The sequence below is a fragment of the Aedes albopictus genome, chromosome 3 (genome assembly GCF_035046485.1).
Source record: "Aedes albopictus strain Foshan chromosome 3, AalbF5, whole genome shotgun sequence".
NCBI lineage: Eukaryota > Metazoa > Arthropoda > Insecta > Diptera > Culicidae > Aedes > Aedes albopictus.
This window is the reverse complement of record NC_085138.1, coordinates 422093786-422118785: the sequence shown is the minus strand read 5'-3', so window position 1 is coordinate 422118785 and position 25000 is coordinate 422093786. Positions and strand designations below refer to the sequence as shown.

The 25000-nt window shown below is 41.9% G+C and overlaps 2 long non-coding RNA genes across 2 annotated transcripts in view; one reads left to right on the top strand and one right to left on the bottom strand.

The window, feature by feature from the left end:
- The window catches only part of LOC115267951 (uncharacterized), a 104676-nt gene extending 96871 nt beyond the window's left edge, over positions 1-7805 (bottom strand). Inside the window, exon 1 of the long non-coding RNA XR_003898097.2 lies at positions 7390-7805. This is a non-coding gene — a long non-coding RNA (uncharacterized LOC115267951). The remainder of the gene's footprint in view (positions 1-7389) is intronic.
- The window catches only part of LOC115267949 (uncharacterized), a 407801-nt gene that overhangs the window by 134278 nt on the left and 248523 nt on the right, over positions 1-25000 (top strand). The window lies entirely within an intron of this gene.

Genomic DNA, 25000 nt, shown 5'->3' with positions numbered 1-25000 from the left:
TGAAAGCACTTTAGCATGTAAGTGTATAGATGTTTATAGTAAGTCACTGTGACTTTTGCATAATCTAAAACCTGCCCTGCCGTGACTTTTTTGTTGCTTGGAAGATTCCCTGGAGGACTTATAGTCTCGCTTATTGAAATAATTGCTAATGGAATCGCTGAGTATACTTCTGAAGAAACTGCCGGAGGGATTACTGAAAGAATCCTTGGAAAATTTCCTGGTTCTTGTATGCATCTTACAATTAAATTATCTTCCAATACTATTCGCTGCATAAATTCCTCCAGAAATTGTTGAAATAATAAAAAAAATATCAAGTAATCCTGGAGAAATTCATGGGTACATCCCTGCAAAAGATGACTGAAGAATTTCTGAAATTTCTGAAGGAACTTCTTACTACATTTTTGAAAAGAACCTAAGAGGAATTTCTGAAGATATCACTTGTAGAATTCCACGAGCAATCCCTGGAAGACTTCCAGGAAAAATGCCGTAAGAATTTCCGAAGCAATACCTGGAGTATTATCTAAAACTATATCAAGAGGAATTATTGGATAAACTCTGGGAGGAGTCCTTCGAGAAATTTGTGAAGAAATCTCTTGAGGAATTCCTAGAAGAAATCCTATATAAATTTCATGAGAATTCCTTGGAGTAATTTCTTAAAAAAATCCTGAAAGAATTATGGGAGGGATCCCTAGAAAAGTTTTTGAAGAAATCTCTTAAGGAATTCCTAGAGAGTCTTGGAGGAATTACTGAAGCAACCTCTGAAGAAATTCTTGGAGTAATCTCCTGGTGAAATATCCAGAGGAATTCTGGAAGGAATTTCTGGAGAAATTTCTAGAGAAATCCCTTGAGAAATTTCAGAAGGATTTCCTGGAAGAATCCTTAGAGGAATTTCTGAAGGATTTCCTGGATGAATTTTCGAAGAATTTCCCGGAAGAATCTCTGGAAAAATCTGAAATCTGCAAGATGTCCAGGAGCATTTCCTGGAAGAATTCCTGAAGAAATTCCTGGAGTTATTCCCGGAGGAGTTCCTGGAGAAATTCCTTGATAAAATCCTAAAGGAATACCTGGAGGAATTCCTAGAAGAATTCCTGTGAGAAGTGTTGGAGGAATCCTTGAAGGAATTCCTGGATGAATCTCTAGAGAAATTCTTGAAAGAATTACTGGATGAATTTTTGGAGATATCTCTAAAGGAAATCTGGAAAATTTGTTTTTCTGAAAAAATCCCTTGAGAAATTCCTGAAGGATTTTCTAGAGGAATTTCTGAAGGGATTCCTGGAGAAATTTTCGAAGGAATTACTGAACTAATGCCTAGTGGAATCCTTAGAGAAATTTGTGAGAAATCCCAGGAGGAATTCCTGAAGCAACTCCTAGAGGAATTTCTAGAGGAATTCCTGAAAGTATCCCTGGAAAAAAAATCCTGGAAGGATTTCTGAAGAAATCCCTAGAAGATTCTTAGAGGAATTTCTGAACGATTTCCTGGATGAATCTTTGAAGTATTTCTTGGAGGAATCTTCGAAGGATTTCCTGAAGGAATTCTTGAGAAACGCCCTGGAGAAATTCATGGAGAAATCCCAGGAGGAATCATTGAAACAATTCTTGAAACAATATTTGGAGTAATTCCTGGAGAAATGCCTGAAGGATTCCCTAAAAATACTTAAGGTATTCCTGGAGAATTTCCTGCAAGAATTTTTGAAGAAATTCCTAAAGGATTTTCTGGAGAAATTCCTGGAGAAATTGCTGACATAATTTCTGAAGAATGTTCAGGAGCAATTTTTGTATCAACTCCTGAAGAAATTCCTGGGGCATTTCCTAAAGATTTTTCTGCAGGAGTTCCTGGAGCAATTCCTAGACTAAATCCTAGAGGAATTGCTGGAGATATTTCTGTGAGGATTTCTGGAGGAATATCTGGAAGATTACCTGGAGGAATCCCATAGAGGAATCATTGAAATAGTTATTGGATGAATTTCTGGAGGAATCTCTAAAGGAAGTCTAGGAGATTTTTTTGTAAAAATTTGTTAAAATCTTGAAAAGTTCCTGGAGGAATTTCTAGAGAAATTTCTGGAGGAATACATGAAGAAATCCTCAAGGGAATTTTTGAAAAATCCCTGGAGGAATCCTTAGAGAAATTCGTGCAGAAATCCCCGATGAAGTTTCTGGAAGAGTTCTCTTTGCAGAATTCCTGAAGGGATCGCTGCAGCAATTACTGGAGGAAAATCTGGAAGAATTCCTGAAGGAATCCCTGGAAAAATTTCAAAGGGTCTTCCTAGAGATAATCCTTGAAGAATTTTTGAAGGGATCCCTGAAGGATTTCATAGAGAAATTCTTGGATGAATTTATGACAAAATTTATGGAGGAATTTCTAGATCAATTCCTGTTGAATTTTCTGGAGAATTTGAAGAATGCCTGCATGAATTCCTGGAGGAATATCAGGAGGGATCTCTGAAGGAATCGCTGAGAAGAACCCTGGAAAATTTTCTTCATGAATCCAAGTTGGAATCCCTGGAAAATCCCTGAATAAATTCCTGGAAAAATGCCGAGGAGAATTCGTAGTGGAATTCTTGGAGGAACCCTTGAATAAATTCCTGGAGAAATCTTTGGAGGAATTCCTGTGGGAGTATCTGCAAAAACCCTTGGAGGAATCCCCTGAATAATTACTGGAAAAAATCCTGTAGGAATTCCTAGGGAAATTCCTGATGGAATTCTTGGAGGAATCCCTATAGCAGTTCCTGAAGAAAATTCTAGAGGAATTCCTAAAGAACCCCAAGGAATTCCCAAGAGAATCCCTAAACAGTTCCTGAAGGAAGTACTGAATTTATACCTGGAGGAGTTCCTTAAAGAATTCAAGGAGAAATACCTGAAGGAATCCTAAGAAAAGTTACTGGGGGAATTTTTAAAATAAGTTGTTCCAGAAAGAATCACAGAAGGAATTCCCGAGTGAAGCCTTGGAGAAATTCATGGAGGAGTTTCTGGAAGATACCCTAGAGGAAAGCGTGTAGGGATTTCCTGAGGAATCTCTGGAGAAACTCCTGGAGGAATGTCTACAAGAATTCCTGGAAGCATTTCTGAAGGAATTCCTAAAGGAATATTTTAAAAAATTAGAGACATTTCAGTAGGATTCCTTGGAGGAGTTTTTAGAGGAATCCCTGAAACAATCCCCAGAGAAATCACTGGAAGAATTCTTAGAGGAATTCCTGAACAAATTCGTGGAGAAATCCCATGATAAGTTCCTCAATAAATCACAGATGGAATTCTTGGAGAAATCCTGAAGTAATTCTAGAAAGAGTGGATGAACTTTTGGATGAATCCCTGTAGCAGTTCCTGAAGGAATCCCTGCAGGCGTTCTTGTAGAAACCCCAGGATGAATCCTGGAAGAAATTCCAAGAGGCATTCCTAAGGGAATCCATATAAAGTTCCTGGAGAAAGTACTGGATTAATTCCTGGAGGAATTCCTGAAAGAATTCAAAGAGGAAGTCCAAAAGAAATTCTTAAAAGAGTTCCTGGGGAATTCTTGGAGGAATTTTTAAAATTATTCCTGCAGTTGTTCCTGAAATAAACACAGAAGAAATGATCTCAGGATGAATTCCTGAAGAAATTCAATGAGGAATCTCATAAGCAATCTCATGAGGATTTTTTTTTATCTGTATTATTGACGGTTTTCCCCCTTATCGAACGCGACGATTTGAATCCGTCGCGAATGAAACCGTCGCCAGAGTCGTCGCAGCCAATCAGCAGGCAGGAGTCTGACGTTTATCCGATCTCACTAACACAAGCAGCATCAGAGGTGGTGCTTGATTCGTTGCGATGATTCAGAAATGCCGACTGGAAGTTGGCAGCGCGTTTTGTTATGAAAGCAACATACAATAACGAGATTTTTAGTCCTTGGCTCTTATATACACGTGATTGCTTTGAAACAATATAACACAAGGATTGTCACGTTGAGTGTAAAGTTCGAACCAGATATACAACATCTCTGTATTGTACGTAATTTTGTGAAGATTTTGTAGTTTTGATGATTCACACTTCTCACAAATGCTTTGTAAAAGTTTTCCTATGTGCACGTGATTATTTTCAAGCAATAAAACACAAGGATTGTCGCGATGAACGTAAAGTTCGAACTGAAAATACGAATTCCCTGTATTATACGTGATTTTGTGAAAATTTTGTAGTTACTAAAACACACACTTTTCACAATCGATTGGAAGAAGTTTTATAATGTACACGTGATTGTTTTCAAGCAATAAACACAAAGTTTGTCGAGATGGACGTGAAGTTCAAACTGAAAAGACACATTTCCTGTAATATACGTGGTTTTGTGAAAATGTTGTAGTTCTTAAAATACACACTTTTCACAATCGTTCGGAAAAAGTTTTCTCATCTACACGTGATTGTTTTCAAGCAATAAAACACAGGGGTTGTCGCGATGAATGTACAGTTCAAACCGAATATACAAATTTTCTGTATTATACGTAATTTTGTGAAGATTTTGCAATTTTATGATTCACACTTGTCCCCATGTATCTGTAGATGTATTCTTATGTACATGCGATTATTTTCAAGCAATATAACATGGGGATTGTCGCGATGAACGTAAAGTTCAAACTGAAAATAAAAATTCCCTGTATTATACGTGATTTTATGAAACTTTTGTAGTTTCTAAAATACACACTTTTCACAATCGTTCTGAAAAAGTTTTCTCATGTACACGTGATTGTTTTCAAGCAATAAAACACAGGGGTTGTCGCGATGAATGTAAAGTTCAAACCGAATATACAAATTTTCTGTATTACACGTAAATTTGTGAAGATTTTGTAGTTTTTATGAATCACAGTTGTCCTCATTTATCTGTAAATGTATTCGTATATACACGTGATTGTTTTCAAGCAATATAACATGGAGATTGTCGCGATGAACGTGAAGTTCAAACTGAAAATACTAATTTCCTGTATTATACGTGATTTTATGAAAATTTTGTAGTTTCTGAGATTCATACATTTCACAATCGTTTGGAAAAAGATTTCTCATGTGCACGTGATTGGTTTCAAGCAATAAAACACAGGGGTTGTCGCGATGAATACAAAGTTCAAATCGAATATACAAATTTTCTGTATTATACGTAATTTTGTGAAGATTTTATAGTCTTAAATAATGAGTATCTCCATATATTTCTTTGCAATAATTTTGCTTTATTAATATGGGCAATTCAACATTAAAATAAGCGTGGAAACTAATTTACATTCGGAATGGCTCCAGAAAAACAGTATTTTTTAAGGTAACGGCTGAGATATTAGCAGTTGAAAAATACCGTTCCCACTGTTTTGAGGCATGGCAGTTGGTGTAAGTGATTTATAGCATGGCAGTGGGAGTGTTAAAAAATAATGCAATACACAATTCAAATCAATTGTAGCCAAAACATTGTCGTCTGTCTAGATGTTATTTTGGGGAAAATATGCTAGAAGAAAACTGTTTTTGATTCCGAGAAAATATGGGGGGAACAAGTCTCTCCAGGGATCAAGTCTCCTCAGTCTCCCCTATGTAGTCGATGAAAGTTTTTCAATCTTTTTTGTGTTACAGCTTAAACCTAAGGCTTTCATATGCAGCTTCGTTTGAGGTTTTATATTCACTACAAAAAATATGAAAAATTTGCTTATGCAGTTGACGGTATTTGGAAAATCACCGTATTTTTAACATATAATCTGCCAAACGTTTTCTACCAATAAAAGTGCATTAACTGAACGAAAAATGCATAGGACCTACTCTTTATATGTTGTTTAGGTCCTGTATAAAAATATTACATTAGGAGAGTTTAAAAAAGTTGAAAACACTTGGCACTTTTATTGATCAAAATATGATAAATTTCCAAATAATACTCTGAATATATACAGATTTTTCATATTTTTTGTAGTGAATATAAAACCTCAAACGAAGCTGCATATGAAAGCCTTACGTATAAGCTGTAACACAAAAAAGATTGAAAAAGTTTCATCGACTACATATTGAGATATAATGTTTTAAAAATGTGTTCAAGAATCCTAAAAGTTTTACTTAAAGTTCTATAACTTTCTGAAAACTTATTCGATCTCGCTCAAAATTTTACCAATGGAGCTGCAATGTATGGTTTATGATTGGTCAAAATTTCAGCGTTTTTGATTGACGTATAAAAAAGTTATAAACATTTGAATGAAAAAATATGTTGACCAAAAAATTACTGTACGGACAATTGTTTGATACACTGTACATGACGGGCAACAACCACTACACGCTAACATTCTCCCAACTGACTGTAAGGACTTGGCCGGCGCCGGTACTGATGAGCTGCTTAAATTGCACTTTGAGAATAAGTGAAATTAGAGTCTGCTTATATCAGGGTGCCGCAAAGACGACTAATAATTCTTAACCTTCATCCAGCCAACGTACATTTTCCACCTTCGGAAAAGCACAAAAATTGTCATAACTTTTTTGTTCTCCGATGGATTTTGATGAAATTTTCACAACTTCCCGAAAAACTCTTCTAGTTTATGATGTCGGGGACATGGGTGCCTGGTCCACATGGTTCCGGAGTTATTCCTGATTGTCTTGGGGTACCAAAATTGGCCACATACTTTGCGCAACGTATATCTCAAGATCCCGATGAGGTAGAAGTATAGTGTCTTCGGCGAATTTGTTCAGCAGGTTAAGAACTAACTGGCAAGGGCGACTTTGGTTCGCGATTCGGCCGCTAGGCGGCGCCAGTGTCAAAAATATGCATACCCTCATATCTCAGAAACCTGATAAGATAGAATGATGCTGTTTTTGGCAAAATTCTTCAGCAAGCTCAGAAGTATCTGATAGTAAAGTCTTCGGTTTGGGATATATCCGCTAGGTGGCGCCTTATGTCTGAAAAATTCAAACACGTACATATATCTCGATACCCTAATGAGGTACAAGCATGCCGTTTTCAGCAAAGTTTATCAGCAGGCTGAGAACTCTCTAGCAATGGCGTCTTTGGTTCGAGAATCGTCCGCTAGGTGGCGCCAGGATAAAAAATCTTCAAACTTCTATATCTCAGAATCCTGATAAGATAGAATGATGCCGTCTTCAACAAAGTACTTCAGCAAGCTAAAACTGACTGATAGTTGAGTCTCATATTTCCGTAAATCTCGCCTAGGGCGCTGTCCATAAACTACGTAGACTCTGATAGGGGGAGGGGTGGGGTTGGTTCTGGTCAAAGTCTACGGTCCATACAAATTTCGAAAATTTTGTATGGACGAAGTCTTCGGGAGGGGAGGGAGGGGGGTTCTGAGATAACCAAAATAGAGTCTACGTAGCGTATGGACGATAGGTACGATTATCAATTAACCATGTTTTCGGTAGTTTACACTGCATTTTTTTGTTGGAGATATGGTTACTTACCAAATCGTAGGTATTATGATGGACAGCAGCGGCATGCTGAACGGTACTCTCCTAGCGTTGCGCCCAACATTTCTTCAAGTTAGGACGTCTTTAGGCTGGCTTACCCACTGTCGTACCATGATGCCAAATATCTTCCCTAACGGCTTTGAAAAAGGCCGTTCGTTTGCTCATAGATGGTTATTGATGGATTTTGGTGAGAATGGCGATTGGTGAATCGTCATGTGGATTGATGTTCAAGTCGATGGACGTTGATGGAACAAGTTTCGATTAAATGAACGTAATCCTGAAGGATGGATGAAGTCGGTCGATGAGGCTGTGGAGTGGAATGTGAAATTATCACTTATTAATATTATTATTCTTACTAAATCAATAGATCTATGAAGGCTCGTTAATAATAATCATAACGAGTATTTTTTTATATATATTCGGTTGCTCCCATTAAAGACACAACCATTTCAGCGAACTCCACCAATTTGGTCAATTTTTGTCTCTGTTTGCCTACGGCAAACGCAAAGCGAGAAAAAAAAATGTGAATCCATAACTGTAGTGAAATTGAAACGTAAACATTTGCGTAATTATTCGATTTTTAAGGCTATATGTGGTAGTTATTGATAGTCTACATCTGTTTGCTTCCATCTGATGAGCCATTGGCAAAGGTCAGTTGGAACATCTGTAATTTTCGGCTACTTTTCATCTGGTATGACGGGAATTAAAAATATGACGAAGTCGATTTCTACCCTACATGCAAATTGATTTTCAAACACTGACCGGTAAATGAAAAACTAATAAAATTGAGCACACAGTGAATTTAGGTGTATTGTTCAATACACTATCGCCAAAACCTATGGCCAGGTCAAATTTCTATCGAATTCGTTTATTTCGTTGTTGAGGCTATGCCGCCATGAGCCTCTGGGTCTGCCTCTGCTGCGATGTCCTGCTGGGTCTCAATCTAACGCTTGCTAGCAGATTTCGTTTCCGCCCTTGCGTAGAGTGTTGCCATCCCACCTCCACTTTTGCTCCCGAATTTCTGTTACTATTGGCTTTTGATGACATCGCCGATGGAGCCCCTCGTAGGAGATCCAATTGTCAGGCCACCATGTACGAATTAGGTATATACCGCAGACATCTATTGATGAAGACCTGCAGCCGTTGAGTGTTCTCCGCTGATACAGACCAAGTTTCACTGGCGTACAGCAGTACAGATTTCACGTTTGGTTTGTGGTGCGTCGACCAATGTGGTTGTTTTTCCAAACATTTCTTAAAGTTGCTAGAAACTTGTTCTCACCTTCTTGATCCTTGCAACTGTGTCGATCTAGGTACCGCCATCGGCCGCCATTTGGCTACCGAAATATTGAAAGCTTTCAGCATTCTCCACTGCTGGTCTAGCTACCGTGAAACTGGAAGGGTTGACGATTTGGTTTTGTTGACGTCGGTGATAAAACCTACCGTCAAATAGCGATCGGCAAGATCATCGAGCTTACTCTTTATACCAGAGTGCCGTTGAGCTAAGAGAGTAACGTCATCAGACAGTTCGAAGTTATTTAGGTGCTCCATGGTAATGGGCTGCCACAGCAACCCACGATTTGGTTCATGATCAATCGTATCTTCCAGGATCTTGTCGATTACTCCAGCAACTCATAGGGCACTGCATGAAATTCTCTCCTTCTCTTTCACTCTTACAGGGATTTTGTAAACAACAAAGCCAAGAAACGTCAAAATCCCATACAAAATCAAAACAGTGCAGTGCCCTATAGTCCGAGTTTTCGGAACCGATGATGAAGCCGCCCATGAGGATCATGAAGTCACCTTTTGGAATGTTATCCACGACGTTTCGACACGGGGCAAATAAAGAACGTCGTTTGTTCAATAAATGACTGCGTAGCCAAACATAATCAATTCCACCAAACAGTCGATTTATCATCAGTAAATTCTGATATTCTCAAAACGTTGCACGTGAATTCCTCCAGGAGTTCCTTGGAAATTTCTACAGCAGTTCCTCGGGAATTCCTCCTCCAGGAGTTCCTCGGGAACTCATCCAGCAGTACCTCGGAAATTTCTCCGAAAGTTCCATGGACATTTGTACAGGTGTTTCTCGGGAATTCCTCCTGGAATTCGGGATTTCCTCTAGAACTGCCCAGTGAATTCTTCCGGAGTTCCTCAAAGAGTTTCACGAGATCCTTGGGAATTCCTCCAGGAGTTCTTCGGGAATTCATCCAGCAGTACTTCAGAAATTTCTCCAAAAGTTCCTCGGGAATTCCTCCAGGAGTTCTTCGGGAATTACTCCAGGAGTTTCTCGAGAATTCCTCCTCCAGGAGTTCATGAGATATTCCTCAAGGAGTTTCGCGGAAATTCCTCCAGGAGTTCCTCGGAAGTTCAAGAAGTTCCTCGAGAATTCCTCCAGGAGTTCCTCGAGATTGCCTCCTCCAGGAGTTCCTCGGAAACTCATCCAGCAGTAATGCGGGAATTTCTCCAAAAGCTCCAGAAGCTCTACGTGAGTTCTACCAGGAGTTCCTTAGGAATTTCTGATCCTTGTTATTTTTCCAGGTGTTACCTGTCGATGCATCCAGGAGTTCCCAGGATATTCCTCCAGGAGTTTATTGAGGATTCCTCCAAAAGTTTCATGGGAATTCCTTCAGGAATCCCAAGGATCCTCAAGGAGATCCTCGGAAATTTCTCCAGGAGTTCCTCGGAAGTTTGTCCAGAAGTTCCATGGAAATTCCTCCAGGGGTTTCTCAGGAATTCCTCAAAGAGTTCCTCGGGAATTTCTCCAAGAATTTCCTAAGGAATTGTTCCTGAATTTCCTTGGGAAATTTTCCGGGAGTTGATCGAGACTTCCTCCAAAAGTTCTTGGAATTTTCCAAGGAGGTCCTCCAGGAGAAATTCCTCCAGGAGCTTCGTGGGAATTCCTTCAGGAGTATTATTTGAGAATTCCTTGAGTAGATCCTCGGGAATTCCTCCAGAAGTTCCTTGGGAATTTTTTCCGAAGTTCCATGAGAATACCTTTAGGAGTTCCTTGGGAATTCCTCCAGGAGTTCCTTGGGAATAGCTCCGTCTGAAATTCCTCCAGAAGGTTCTCGGGAATTCCTCCAGGAGATCCTCAGGAATCGCTCCAGGAGTTCGTCTAAAATTCTGAAAGAATTTCCTGGAAAAGAGCTCCTGGAGCAATTCCCGAGGATCTCCTGGAAGAATTCCCGAGAAACTTCCTACAGCAATTCCTCCAGAAACTCCTCCAGGAATTCCTCCTCGATATCCAGGAATCCGGGAGTTTCTCCGGAGAATCCTTAAGGAATTCCTCCGGAGATTCGGATTCTTCCAGAAAATCCTCCGTGTATTGCACTGATTCCTCTAGAAATTCCTCTGGAGATTCCTCCAGGAATTTCTCTGGATATTCCTCCAGGAATTCCTCCTGGGATTCCTCCGGGAATTCCTCCTGGGATTCTTCCAGGGATTCCTCCTGAGATTCTTCCAGGAATTCCTCCTGGGATTCCTCCAGGAATTCCACCGGGGATTCCTCCAGGAATTCCCTCGGAGATTTCTCCAGGAATTCCTCTGGAGATTTCTCCAGGGATTCCCCCAGGGCTTTCTCCAGGAATTCCCCCGTGGATTTCTCCAGGACTTCCCCGGGGATTCTTCCAGGAATTCCTCCAGGTACTACTTAAAGTTTTCCGAAAATGCCTCCGGGGATTCCTCAAGGGATTATTTTAGGATTTCCAGCGGAAATCCCTCCAAGATTTTCTTCAGAAACTCCTCCAAAAATTCCTCCGGAAATTTCTACAGAAATTTCTCCAGCGATACTTCAAAAAGTTCCTCAGGGTTTTCCACCAGGAATTTCTCCGGAGATTGCTCCAGAAATTCCTGCGGGGGTTCTCACAGGATTTTCTTCGGGAATTTCTCTAGTGATTCTTCCAGAAATTTTGCCGAGGAAATCTTCAGGAAGTCCTCAGGGATTCCTCAAGAGATTTCTCCGGAGATTCCTCTGGAAATTCCTCCGGGGATTTCTTCCATAAGTTCCCGTGGAGTTTTCCAGGAATATCATAAGGGATTACTCCACGAATTCCTTCGGGTGGAGCGGACCTGGTGTGGTGGTTAGAACACTTGACTATCACGCCGAGGACCTGGGATGGAATCCCACTCCCGACAAACTCGCAAAAAATGTGAGTTCTTCCTTCGGAAGGGAAGTAAAGCGTGGGTCCCGAGATGAACTAGCCTAGGGCTAACAATCTCGTTAATACAGATAAAAAAAAAAGAAATTCCTTCACGCATTACTGTAGTAATACTTCCAGGAATTCCTCCAGGAACTCCTACGGGGATTCTTCCAGAAATTACTTCAAAGATTCCTCCAGGAATTCCTCTGATGATTCGTTCAGTAATTCTTCCAGGAATTTTTCTAGATATTTTTCCGGGAATTCCTCCAGGAATTTCTCCGATGATTACTTTATGAAGTCCTTCGCGAAGCCACCGGGGATTCCTCCAAAATTTCCTCCGGAGATTCCTTCAGGAATTCCTTCGGGGATTCCTCCAGGGATTACTTCAAGGATTTCTTAAGAAATTTCTTCCGAAGATTACTTCAAAAAGTGCTCCGTGCATTCATCCAGGAATTTCTCTGCGGATTCCTTCAGGAAGTTTTGCTCGAATTAACCCGTGGATTTCTTGAGGAAATCCTCCGAAGATTCCTTCCGGAAGTGCTCCGCGAATTCCTCCGAGGATTCCTCCAAAAATTTCTCCAGGAAATTCTTCCGAGCATTCATGTAGGAATTTATGGAAGATTTCCTGAAAGAAAGAGACGAACCATCCAAGGGCTGGAAGTCTCTGTAATATAGTTATATCAATCAATCAATCCTGGAAGAAATCCTGGAGTAGTTCGTAGAAAAAAATCAAAGAGGAATTGCTGTAAAAAAATCTGGAGGGATTGCAGGAAAAAATCCTCGAGGAATTCCTGGAAAAACTCCTGGAAACAATCCTGAAGGCATTCCTGGAAGAGTTCCTGGAAGAATTCTTGAATGAAATCCTGAAGGCATTACTGGAGGAATTTCTGGAAAAGGTCCTGGAGGAATTCCATGAGGAAATCCTGAAACAATTTTTGGGGGAATCCCCTGAGAAATTTCAGGAGGAATCCCCGCAAGCATTCCTGGAGGAATCTTCGAAGGAATTTCTGGAGGAATCCCCGGAAAAAAATCTGGACGAATATCCGGAGTAAATCCTGCAGGAATCCTCAGAGGCATTGCTGGAAAAATCCCCAGGAAGAATTGCTATAGAAATCTGGAGGGATTCCTGAAAGAATTCATGGAGGGATTCCTGGAAGAATTCCTAATGGATTATTTTCTTGAAGAAATCCTCGGAGGAATTCTTGGAGGAATTCTTGGAGGAATCCCCGAAGGAATTTGTTGAGGAATCTCCGCAGAAATTCCTTGGGGAATCTCCGAAGGAATTCCAAGAGGAATCTCCAAAGAAAGAATTCCTGTAAGAACCCCCTAAGGAATTCCTGGAGGAATCTCCGAGAGAATTCTTGGAGGAATCTGCGATGGAATTCCAGGAGGAATCACCGGAAGAATTCTGTGAGGAATCCAGGAAGTAATTCCTGGAGGAATCCCTAAAAGCATTACTTACGCATAGGACCTCTTGAAGAAATCCTTGGGATTCCTGGAGAAGTCCCTGAAGGAATTCCTGGAAGAATCCTAATCTCCGATGGAATTCTTGGAGGAATCTCCGATTATTGTTATTGTACTATATCTTATTAAAGAAACTTTACCAGATAAGTTGACATTCGAGTCCACAATCTCCGATGGAATTCCTGAAGGAATCCACGGAAAAATTCTTGAAGAAATCCTCGGAGGAATTCCTGGAGGAATCCCGGAAGGAACTCGTAGAGGAATTCTTGAAAGAATTCCTGTAGAATTTTGCGAAGGACTTCTTGATAGAATCCTCGGAGGAATTCCTGGATGCCCCCGAAAGCATTCTTGGAGGAACTCCCGTATGTATTTCTGAAGGTGTCTCTGAAGGAATTCCTTTGAAAATTCCCGAAGATATTTCTTTAAAAATTCCTGAAGGAATTCCTGGAGGAATTTGCGGAGGACTCCTGAAGGAATCTTTGAAAGAATTCTTGGACGAATCTCCGATGGATTTCCTGGAGGAATTTCTTCAGGAATCCCAGGAATCCACGCTGAAATTCCTGGAGGAATCCCTAAAAGAATTTCTTTGGCAAAGGACTTCTTGAAGAAATCCTTGGGGGTATTCCTGGAGCAGTCCCTTAAAGAGTTTCTTGAGAAATCCCTGAAAGAATTGCTGGAGGAATCCCTGAAAAAAATCCTGGAGGAATCCCTGAAAGAATTCCTGGAGGAATCCCTGAAAGAATTCCTGGAGGAATCCCTGAAAGAATTCCTGGAGGAATCCCTGAAAGAATTCCTGGAGGAATCCCTGAAAGAATTCCTGCAGGAATCCCTGAAAGAATTCCTGCAGGAATCCTTGAAAGAATTCATGGAGGAATCTCTGAAAGAACTCTCGGAGAAATCCCCGAAGGACTTCTTGAAGGAATCCTCGAAGGACTTCTTGGAGGAATCCCCGAGGGACTTCCTGGAGGAATCCCCGAGGGACTTCCTGGAGGAATCCCCGAGGGACTTCCTGGAGGAATCCCCGAGGGACTTCCTGGAGGAATCCCCGAGGGACTTCCTGGAGGAATCCCCGAGGGACTTCCTGGAGGAATCCCCGAGGGACTTCCTGGAGGAATCCCCGAGGGACTTCCTGGAGGAATCCCCGAGGGACTTCCTGGAGGAATCCCCGAGGGACTTCCTGGAGGAATCCCCGAGGGACTTCCTGGAGGAATCCCCGAGGGACTTCCTGGAGGAATCCCCGAGGGACTTCCTGGAGGAATCCCCGAGGGACTTCCTGGAGGAATCCCCGAGGGACTTCCTGGAGGAATCCCCGAGGGACTTCCTGGAGGAATCCCCGAGGGACTTCCTGGAGGAATCCCCGAGGGACTTCCTGGAGGAATCCCCGAGGGACTTCCTGGAGGAATCCCCGAGGGACTTCCTGGAGGAATCCCCGAGGGACTTCCTGGAGGAATCCCCGAGGGACTTCCTGGAGGAATCCCCGAGGGACTTCCTGGAGGAATCCCCGAGGGACTTCCTGGAGGAATCCCCGAGGGACTTCCTGGAGGAATCCCCGAGGGACTTCCTGGAGGAATCCCCGAGGGACTTCCTGGAGGAATCCCCGAGGGACTTCCTGGAGGAATCCCCGAGGGACTTCCTGGAGGAATCCCCGAGGGACTTCCTGGAGGAATCCCCGAGGGACTTCCTGGAGGAATCCCCGAGGGACTTCCTGGAGGAATCCCCGAGGGACTTCCTGGAGGAATCCCCGAGGGACTTCCTGGAGGAATCCCCGAGGGACTTCCTGGAGGAATCCCCGAGGGACTTCCTGGAGGAATCCCCGAGGGACTTCCTGGAGGAATCCCCGAGGGACTTCCTGGAGGAATCCCCGAGGGACTTCCTGGAGGAATCCCCGAGGGACTTCCTGGAGGAATCCCCGAGGGACTTCCTGGAGGAATCCCCGAGGGACTTCCTGGAGGAATCCCCGAGGGACTTCCTGGAGGAATCCCCGAGGGACTTCCTGGAGGAATCCCCGAGGGACTTTCTGGAGGAATCCCCGAGGGACTTCCTGGAGGAATCCCCGAGGGACTTTCTGGAGGAATCCCCGAGGGACTTCCTGGAGGAATCCCCGAGGGACTTCCTGGAGGAATCCCCGAGGGACTTCCTGGAGGAATCCCCGAGGGACTTCCTGGAGGAATCCCCGAGGGACTTCCTGGAGGAATCCCCGAGGGACTTCCTGGAGGAATCCCCGAAGGGCAATTTCCGAGGAATTCCTGGAGGAATTTTCGTAGAATACTTGGAGAAATTTTCGAGAAACTCCTGTGGATGTTCTTCAGGAACTCCTGGGGGAATTCCCGTGCAATTTCTTTAAGCATTCCTGAGGAACTCTTGGAGATATGTCAGTGGATTTCCTTGAGGAATTCTTATGAAATTCTCGGAGGTATTCCCAATGAATTCCTGGAGGAATTTCCTGAGAAATCCTGGATGCATTGACAGGAAATTCCTGGGAAAATGGCAAGGAACACCAACAGAAATTTTCTAGGAACTCCTCGAGAAATTCCCGAGGAAATTCTGGTTCTCCGTGGAGCTTCTGGAGGAATTGTAAGAACTCCTGGAGGAATGCTCGATTAACTCCCGGGAAAATTCCCGAAGAGCTTGTGCAGAAATTCCCAAAGAACTTCAAGTAGAATTCTCGAGAATCTCCTGGAGAAATTCCTAAGAAACTTTTAGAGGAATTATCAAGGAACCCCTGGAGAAACTCTCAAAAGACTTTCCGAGAAATTTAGGAAGGTGTTTCCGAAGAACTTCTGCAGAAACTTCCATGGAACTCCTGGAAGAATTTCCAAAACTGCTGGAGAAATTCCTAAGGATCTGCTGAAGTTATTCTCTAGGAGCCCGAGAAACTGCTGGAGGAATTCTCGATGAACTCATGGAGATATTCCCGAGGAATTCCAGAAGGATTTCCTGAGATACTTTTGGAAGAACTCCTGGAGGAACTCCCGAAGAACTCCTGGAGATATTCCGGGGAAGTCCTGGAGGAATTCCCGAGCAACTTCCGTAAAAAATATGCCGAGAAAATGTTAGAGAAATTCTCGAGGAAGTCCTGGAGGAATTCCAAAGAAACTCATTAAAAAAAATGCCGATGAATTCCTGGAGAAATTTTCGAGGAACTTCTGCTGGAATTTCCGTGGAGCTGCTGGTAGTACTTCTGAGGAATTCCTGGAGGATCAACGACCGGAAAAGTTCCCGACGAACTTCTGCAAGTATTTCTGAGGAACTCTGAAGGATTTCCCTTGAACGTTCTGGAGGTATTCCCGATGCATCCCGCCTTCCGGAATCTTTTGATTTCTTCAAATAAAACCTGATCTATATTTTGGAGCTCTGTTCCAGGTTTTTCCCAGCTTTTTTTCTAGATTCATTAGCCTGCTTCCATAATTACCTATTTCTTTCTTGTACTGATCTCGGTATTGGTACTAGAGATCCTCCCCGGAATCAAAAACCTACTCCGAAAATTTCCTTCGTCCCGGAATCATAAACATTCTCAGAGAACTAATGCTGTTTTGAAAAAAAGCCGCGAAAAAAACCGCACTCATTGCGTTTTGCCGCAGCGGCACCGCCATCTCACCGTCATCTACACAGACACCGAACGGACATGGTGAATGCCCGGGTAGAGGTGAATGGCAAACCAAAAACAAAAGAATAACAAATTTTATTGTCATAACTTATTTTATCATTCATGAGTTCTTCATAAAGAGCTTAAAACAACATGCGAATAGCATAATATGATATTATATCAAAATATGCCATTCGCTTGTCATTTTAAAATTTGGAAGAATAACTACTGAATGTCTTATTTTGCTATCATAACAAATTTTGCAATTGGTGAGATATTGTTGACCTTTTGTGAGTTTGATGAACTCGCAGTTTTGGCAAACAAAACGTAGTCGCCCCGCGACAGCGACAAAAATTGTGCATGCAGCGACCAGCGCCGCGACACACCGGCGACAAGTAACCTGGTAATATGCACTCGCCAGATCACGCTCCACCTGGTCCGCCCATCGTGCTCTCTGCGCTCCACGCCTTCTTGTACCAACCGGATGGTTAGCAAATACCAACTTTGCAGGGTTGTTGTCCGGCATTCTTGCAACATGCCCTGCCCACCGTGTCCTTCCGGCTTTGGCCACCTTCTGGATGCTGGGTTCGCCGTAAAGTACAGCGAGCTCGTGGTTCATCCTTCTCCGCCACACACCGTTCTCCTGCACACCGCCGAAGATCGTCCTTAGCACCCGTCGCTCGAAAACTCCGAGTGCTTGCATGTCCTCCTCGAGCATCGTCCACGTCTCGTGCCCGTAGAGAACCACCGGTCTTATTAACGTCTTGTACATGGTACATTTGGTGCGGGGGTGAATCTTTTTTGACCGCAGTTTCTTCTGGAGCCCATAGTAGGCACGACTTCCACTGATGATGCGCCTTCGTATTTCACGGCTCACGTTATTGTCAGCCGTTAACAAGGAACCGAGGTAGAGGAATTCTTCTACCACCTCGAAAGTATCCCCGTCTATCGTAACATTGCTGCCAAGGCTTGTCCTGTCTCGCTCAGTCCCACCTACCAGCATGTACTTTGTCTTAGCCACATTCACCACCAGTCCGACCTTTGCTGCTTCACGTTTCAGGCGGGTGTACTGTTCTGCCACCGTTCCAAATGTTCTAGCAATAATATCCATGTCATCCGCAAAACAGACAAATTGGCTGGATTTCGTGAAGATCGTACCCCGGCTGTTGAGCCCGGCTCGTCGCATAACACCTTCCAGGGCGATGTTGAATAGTAGGCAGGAAAGTCCATCACCTTGCCGAAGTCCCCGTCGAGATTCAAATGAACTGGATAGCTCACCCGAAATCCTTACGCTGTTCTGCACACCGTCCATCGTTGCTCTTATCAGTCTAGTCAGCTTCCCGGGAAGCTGTTCTCGTCCATAATTTTCCATAGCTCTGTGCGGTCGATACTGTCGTATGCCGCTTTGAAGTCGATGAACAGGTGATGCGTTGGGACCTGGTATTCACGGCATTTCTGGAGGATTTGCCGTACGGTGAAGATCTGGTCCGTTGTCGACCGGCCGTCGATGAAACCGGCTTGGTAACTTCCCACGAACTCATTTACTTTAGGTGAAATACGACGGAAGATGATCTGGGATAGCACTTTGTAGGCGGCATTCAAAACAGTGATCGCTCGAACGTTCTCACACATTTACTTGTCGCCTTTCTTGTGGATGGGACAGATTATCCCTTCCTTCCACTCCTCCGGTAGCTGTTCGGTTTCCCAGATCTTGACTACTAACTGGTGCAGACAGGTGGCCAACTTTTCCGGGCCCATCTTGATGAGTTCTGCTGCGATACCGTCCTTACCAGCCGCTTTGTTGATTTTGAGCTGGTGGATGGCATCCTTAACTTCCCTCAGCGTGGGAGTTGGTTCGTTCCCGCCCAAGTAACAATTTCAATTCCTTTTAGATTTGATTATTTTTATGGAAGCTTTATCACAGCATGACCAATTCATGGAACATTTATAGTTGTTTTTATCAAGAGAAAACAATCTTCGTTCGTTTGCGGTTTTTAAGTTGTCTTCAAGTTAATTTTGAAATTCGCGCATAAAACAACTGAATTTACAAGAGCATTGAATCTTATAATAAGTTTTAAGGTGTATTTGAAGTTATTTTCAACACATAACATCAACATATTTTATTAAAAATTTATGCTTCGTTTATTCAAGTGCATTTCATCTGGCTAATCCTCCTTTAAAAACTTCTTGAAGCCTTCTATTCTTGAGCTAGAGCAATTACTCTGGAACAAGAACTATGCGAAATAATGATAAGACAACGAACTATTTTTCAATCCAAATAATGAATGTAACAAATTGGTTGAAAAACCGCGTTCTCATGCAAATATAAACACATAAACATGTTTGCTCACTGATAATTTAGCCATTCTTGTGCTAAAAAGTAATCATGTCAACGAAATAATGATTTTACGGCCAATCAAAAAGGCGAGTAGCTGGCTGCTGTCGTCCTGCCTTCAATCAGTTTCTCACACAGGCCATAGCTATGCGAATCGCAAATGAAATGGGTACTTACTGTGACTCTGCTCAAGCTTATGCCAAATAGTGTAATTGTAGTAAGTTGCACTTCATTATTAATAGCAAAAATAGAGGGAAACAAAATAGAATTGGCACACGAAACACCGCGAAATGTACAGAGACAACTTTCTAGCATCGAAAACGTAAACAAACAATTGTCAAAGGCTGTTACTCTTGTATAAAACGAATAAGTTTCATTTAAGACGATTAAATCTGCCTTAAGATCATAACTAGTAAAAACAATCTTCAATAAAGGCTGTAGCGTTCATGCAAGGTGACTTGGTTCCATCATTGTTTTGAGGAAGTTTGGATTAAAGGTAATAACAATTGATGGCGGCTGCATGAGTTTTGTTCGCTTGGAACGGCAGCCATGCTTAGAAAGAATTGAAAAAGTGGCGTAGCCTTTTGTTTTTAAAGGAAATTTATGTCTTCGTATATTAATGAATGATATTATTTTTGAGGCGCTTTGTAATTTTCGTATGTTTTGGGTAGCATATCAACGGAAAAGTGGGTATGGCACGGAATATTTCGATTCCCTGTCATCAATGATCCGTCAGGCAATTTAAATGTTTTAGCCATTTCAATTTGATGAAAATTAATTCGCAGTTCAATTATTATTTTATCCATGAAACAAAACTTGTTTGCTGCTGCATAATGCTCAGGTAAAAGATTTCATTTATTATGCACTGTTGACACTTTTGAGAAAGACAGCTAAAAGATCAACATGCCTCAAGATATTCTTGTTATAGTTTCATAAAGTTCTTATTATCAATCATCAGCGCATGTACATAAATACAACTAGTTTCAAAGCAGTCTTCAAAAGCAGCTTTGAAGATCTCCTGAAGAGTGGGCCAGATTCGTCTTATGGATGTTTTATACCTATTTTATCTCAGATTTGCAGAACAAAGAGCTTTATTGCTAAGTTTTATTATTCTATCTTAGAAATTACTTCAGGATTGCCACAAAAGTATAATTGTTACTTGGGCGTTCTCTGCTGCACCAACATAGTCATTTCCTCCGCTGCCTTGGTCCTCCGTGCCTACATTCTCTTCGCCATTCAGGTGCTCGTCGAAGTGCTGCTTCCACCTTTCGATCACCTCACGTTTGTCCGTCAGGAGGCTCCCTTCCTTATCCCTGCATATTTCGGCTTGCGGTACGTAGCCTTTGCGGGATGCGTTGAGCTTCTGGTAGAACTTGCGTGTTTCCTGTGAACGGCACAGCAGTTCCATTTCCTCGCACTCCGCTTCTTCCAGGCGGCGCTTTTTCTCCCGGAAGAGACGGGTCTGCTGCTTCCGCTTCTGTCTGTATCGCTCCACATTCTGTCGGGTTCCATGATGCAGCATTATCGCCCGCGCTGCATCCTTCTCCTCCAGAACCGCTCTGCACTCCTCGTCGAACCAATCGTTTCGTCGACTCCGTTCTACGTACCCGATAGTGCTCTCGGCTGCGTTGTTGATGGCTGCTTTCACTGTACTCCAGCAGTCCTCTAGAGGGGCCACATCGAGCACACCCTCGTCCGGCAACGCTGCCTCGAGATTCTGCGCGTATGCGATGGCGACATTCGGTTGCTTCAGTCGCTCGAGATCGTACCGGGGCGGCCGCCGGTAATGTACGTTGTTAATAACGGAGAGTTTTGGGCGCAGTTTAACCATTACCAGATAGTGGTCAGAGTCGATGTTGGCGTCACGTTAGGTCCTGACGTCGATATGTCGGAGAAGTGCCGTCCGTCAATCAGAACGTGGTCGATTTGCGATTCCGTTTGTTGTGGTGATCTCCAGGTGTAACGATACGGGAGGCTGTGCTGGAAGAAGGTGCTACGAATGACCATGTTCTTGGAGGCGGCGAAATCGATGAGGCGTAGGCCATTTTCGTTCATCAGTTGGTGGGCGCTGAACTTTCCAATCGTCGGTCTGAATTCCTTCTCCTGGCCTACCTGAGCGTTTAGATCCCCTATGATGATCTTGACGTCGTGGTTTGGGCAGCGATCGTACTCGCGTTCGAGCTACGCGTCAAATGCGTCTTTGTCATCATCAGTGCTTCCGGAGTGAGGGCTGTGCACGTTTATTATGCTAATGTTGAAGAATCGTCCCTTGATCTTCAACCTGCACATTCTTTCGTCGATCGGCCACCAACCGATCACGCGCCTCTGCATGTCGCCCATCACTATAAAAGCTGTTCCCAGCTCACGTGTGTTGCCGCAACTCTGGTAGATGGTATAATTACCTCTAAACGTTCGCACCATAGATCCTGTTCAACACACCTCCTGCAGCGCTACGATTCCGAACCCGCGGTCCTTCAGTATATCGGCGAGTATGCGGGTGCTCCCGATGAAGTTGAGAGATCTGCAGTTCCACGTACCGAGCTTCCAATCGCAAGTCCCTTTTCGTCGCTGTGGTCGTCGCTATTGGTATCGGTTCGCATTCTTCTCTTGTTGATTTTCCGGTGTTAGTCTTTTTTACGGATGGCTCGCAGGGCCTGACACCAACCCACTAACCCAGGGAGCTGGGCTTACCTTCCCGGAAGCTACGGGTTCTGCATTGGCATTTCCTCCAACTACAGTGCTAAATAGCTAGGTTCGAGTGCCAGTCTTCGCCTTTTTTGAGCCATAACAAATATGAATGGGCTTTTTTAGAACAAAATGACGGTCCAAAAACTACCATTTTTGGGTGCATTAAGGTTTATAAGCTCGAACTTCTGTTGTGGTGAGCGAATTGAAAATTAAATGATGGGGAATGAAAGGCCTATGTTCCTCATACTTGTGGACAACATTTCAACTTGATTGCTTCATTACTTTTAGGAACTCAGCCTTTTGAAAAAATGCACTATTATAAATGGGCATGTACTAAAATTGCCATATCGTCCAAAATGATTGACCAATCGAGTTCAAATCCACACATGTAACTCATGAATATTGGGGCAATAACTTATCAAAAAATCAGCATGATTGATAAACGCATCACAAAATAACAACATCTTAAACTTTGTTGACAAAAAATTGAAATTTAGACCAATTTTTTTCATACAAAATCGAACATCGAATTTTTTGAAAATAAAATCGTTTTTGTTCATTACACCACATGTACTTTATATTCCAATGTAGAACGAGTGGATTCCGTGCCTGGTTTTCTCGGCCCTATAAAGCAGAGGTTCCCAAACTTTTTGCTATCGCGGTGCCCTTTGACATTTCCAAAAATGTCGCGGCGCACCAAAGTTTTGAACAAAGTTTTTTTTTTAATTTTGGGCAGCTTTCACTTTACAGTGTACAAGACTCAATCGTGAAACAATTCTCTAATATTACAGATTTTTAGAAAAATTTCCACTCTGCGGTAGCCGCCGAGTTCTACCGCAGCTGTCAAAGTCCTACCGCAGGCTTGAAAACCATCCAATCATTGAAACTGGAGGCCAAATCAAAGCATGCTTGCAAGGTGAATTGAACTGAAAACCAACAACAAACAATGATTATCGGCGTCGTATGCAAGGCTATCCAAGGCATCGCTAGGGTAGATCGATGATACCTCAGTGAAAATCAGTAGTCTGACAGCTGCGGTAGCTTTTCGTGCTACCGTAAAACGGAATGTTTTCTCTAAATTAGCAATATCAAGTATTCAGAATTCAATATTTGAAAAACTAACTATTTTTTTAAAATTGATTTCTCAAAGATAGTTTGAATATTTGTAAGATTTCAAAAATCATGTTAAAATAAGAAGAAACTCAGATGTAAAGGTAAAACAAGCTGCTGAATTTCAACAATTCAGCCAAAAATTCTAAAGCGTTTGCAATAGTTAAAGAATTATTATTGAATGAAAATGACTACACAGAGCTTGCCCAAAGCTTCAACTTTTTGCGTAAATTGCAAAGCAACACTTTTGTTTATTTTGGAAAATTCGGCAAATTGGGACACGGGAAGAAATTGTAAAGGCCTGCCAGGTGGGCTTTGATTGAACTTATTTTCATAAATTTAAACTTAACCCTTTTGGGCCTGAATTGGCCATATATAACACTATAGATGAAACCAGACATAACAAACTTGTTCGAGTTCAGTGAGGTTGCGGCAGTACTGATGAAACAGTCCAGTTCAAAAAGGTCAAAATTAGCTCTTCACACTATCACATCGGCAAACATGCATGTCGCTAAGCTGTTTCGAAGACTTTGTAATTATTCTGAAAAGAACGTAAATAATGCTCTTGAAATTAAAAAAATTAGTCAAGTTATAGTAGAATCAAAAGCTAAGCTGAAGCTTAAGAATTCCAAAATCAATTTCAAAAACTTGTAATTCTAAAATGTGGTTTCAATTGATATGTTTAAAAAGGATACCAGAAATCCTATAAAACAATCGAAGAGTCAGGAAAGTTTTACTAATAAAAAAAATTAAAGGTGTTCCGCAATACAAATAAAGAGTTTTTTTTTGTTTCGTCAAAAAAGCCAAAATCCTGCGGCGCAACTAGGAAAGGTTCGCGGCGCACCAAGGCGCCGCGGCGCACAGTTTGGGAAGCACATGCGTTCGGAGAATCTTTTGGAAATTTCTTTAGACAAACTTCCAAAAATTTCTTCAGAAATTCTTGTAAAACATCTTTCTATTCTTGTTTGAGGAAATTTGTCCGAGCATTCAGCTAAAAAAAAAAATCTTTCATGCATTCATTTGGAAATTTTCTTCAGAGATTTGTTTAGAAATTCCTGCTATTCTATAAATTTTACAAAGAATTCTTTCAAAGCATCTTTCATGATTTTCTTCTGAAATTTCTCCATTTTTTTTCTAATTTAGGTAGAAATTCTTCTGGGGATACTAACAAAAATGCTTGCAGAGGTTCCTTCAGAAATAACTTTAGATATTTTTTTCAGAAATTTTCCCAGAGATACCTTTTATAAAACGCTCAGTGATATTTTTCAGAAAATGTTTCAAAAGTTCGTTCCAAATTATCAACTGGGGTTACTTTGAAAAATTTTCCAAGGATTTCACCAAAAATACCCACAGCAACTTCCAATTTCTACAGAAATTCCACTTACTAGTGATTTCTCCATAAGTTTCAGAATGAGTTGTGTAAGGTTTTTTTGCAGGAATTCCTCCAGGAATTTCTTCAGAAATCCTTCAGAGATTTACCTTTTTTCGAGATTTTTTTTTCCGAAAAATGCTTCGGAAATTTCTTTTAACATTCTCTCAAACGATTCCTCAAGGATTTATTGTTAAACATTCTCCGGGGTTTGCTTTAGAAATTGCTCCAGGGATTTTTTTAAATTTGAATTTCTGTCAGAAAAACTTCCTGGGATTTCTCTGGAAATTCCTCCAGGGACTCTTAAAAAAATGAGAGATCCATTTGGGAAGTTTTTGCAGGGATTCCTGTAGAAACTACCCTGGGTTTCCTTCAGGAAATCTCCCATGACTTTTGTTATAAATTCAACTAGTAATTTCTTCAAAAATATCTCCAGATCTTCTTCGAGAGATTTCTTTACAAATTCCTCCATTACTTCGAAAAAACTTCCACAGATTTTTCGATAATTCATTCATGGACCTTTGCTGAAATTTATCCTAGGATAACCGAAAAATCTTTCACGAGTTCCTGAAAAAAAAAACTTTGGAGACTGCTCAGGTGGCCCACACTTATATGAAAAAACAATAATTTCGAAAAATACCAAGTCTTACTTCTTAAATCAGTTGTTTTGGACTCCCAGAAGCTACGTTCAAAATTTGAGCCTAAGGGGGCGCTCAAAACGCTTGAAGTTTGTATGGGAAAACTAGGCCAAATGTATGCAGAATTTTTAAGTTTTCGAATTTTGCCGCTAGGTGGCGCTGTGTGCGTTCAATAATCAAACCCTTTGGTATTATTGTAGGTGACTATATGCCAAACAATTTTGTCGAAGACCGCAAAGTGATCCAACGTCTGTGAAACAAGTTATACCCTAGGTA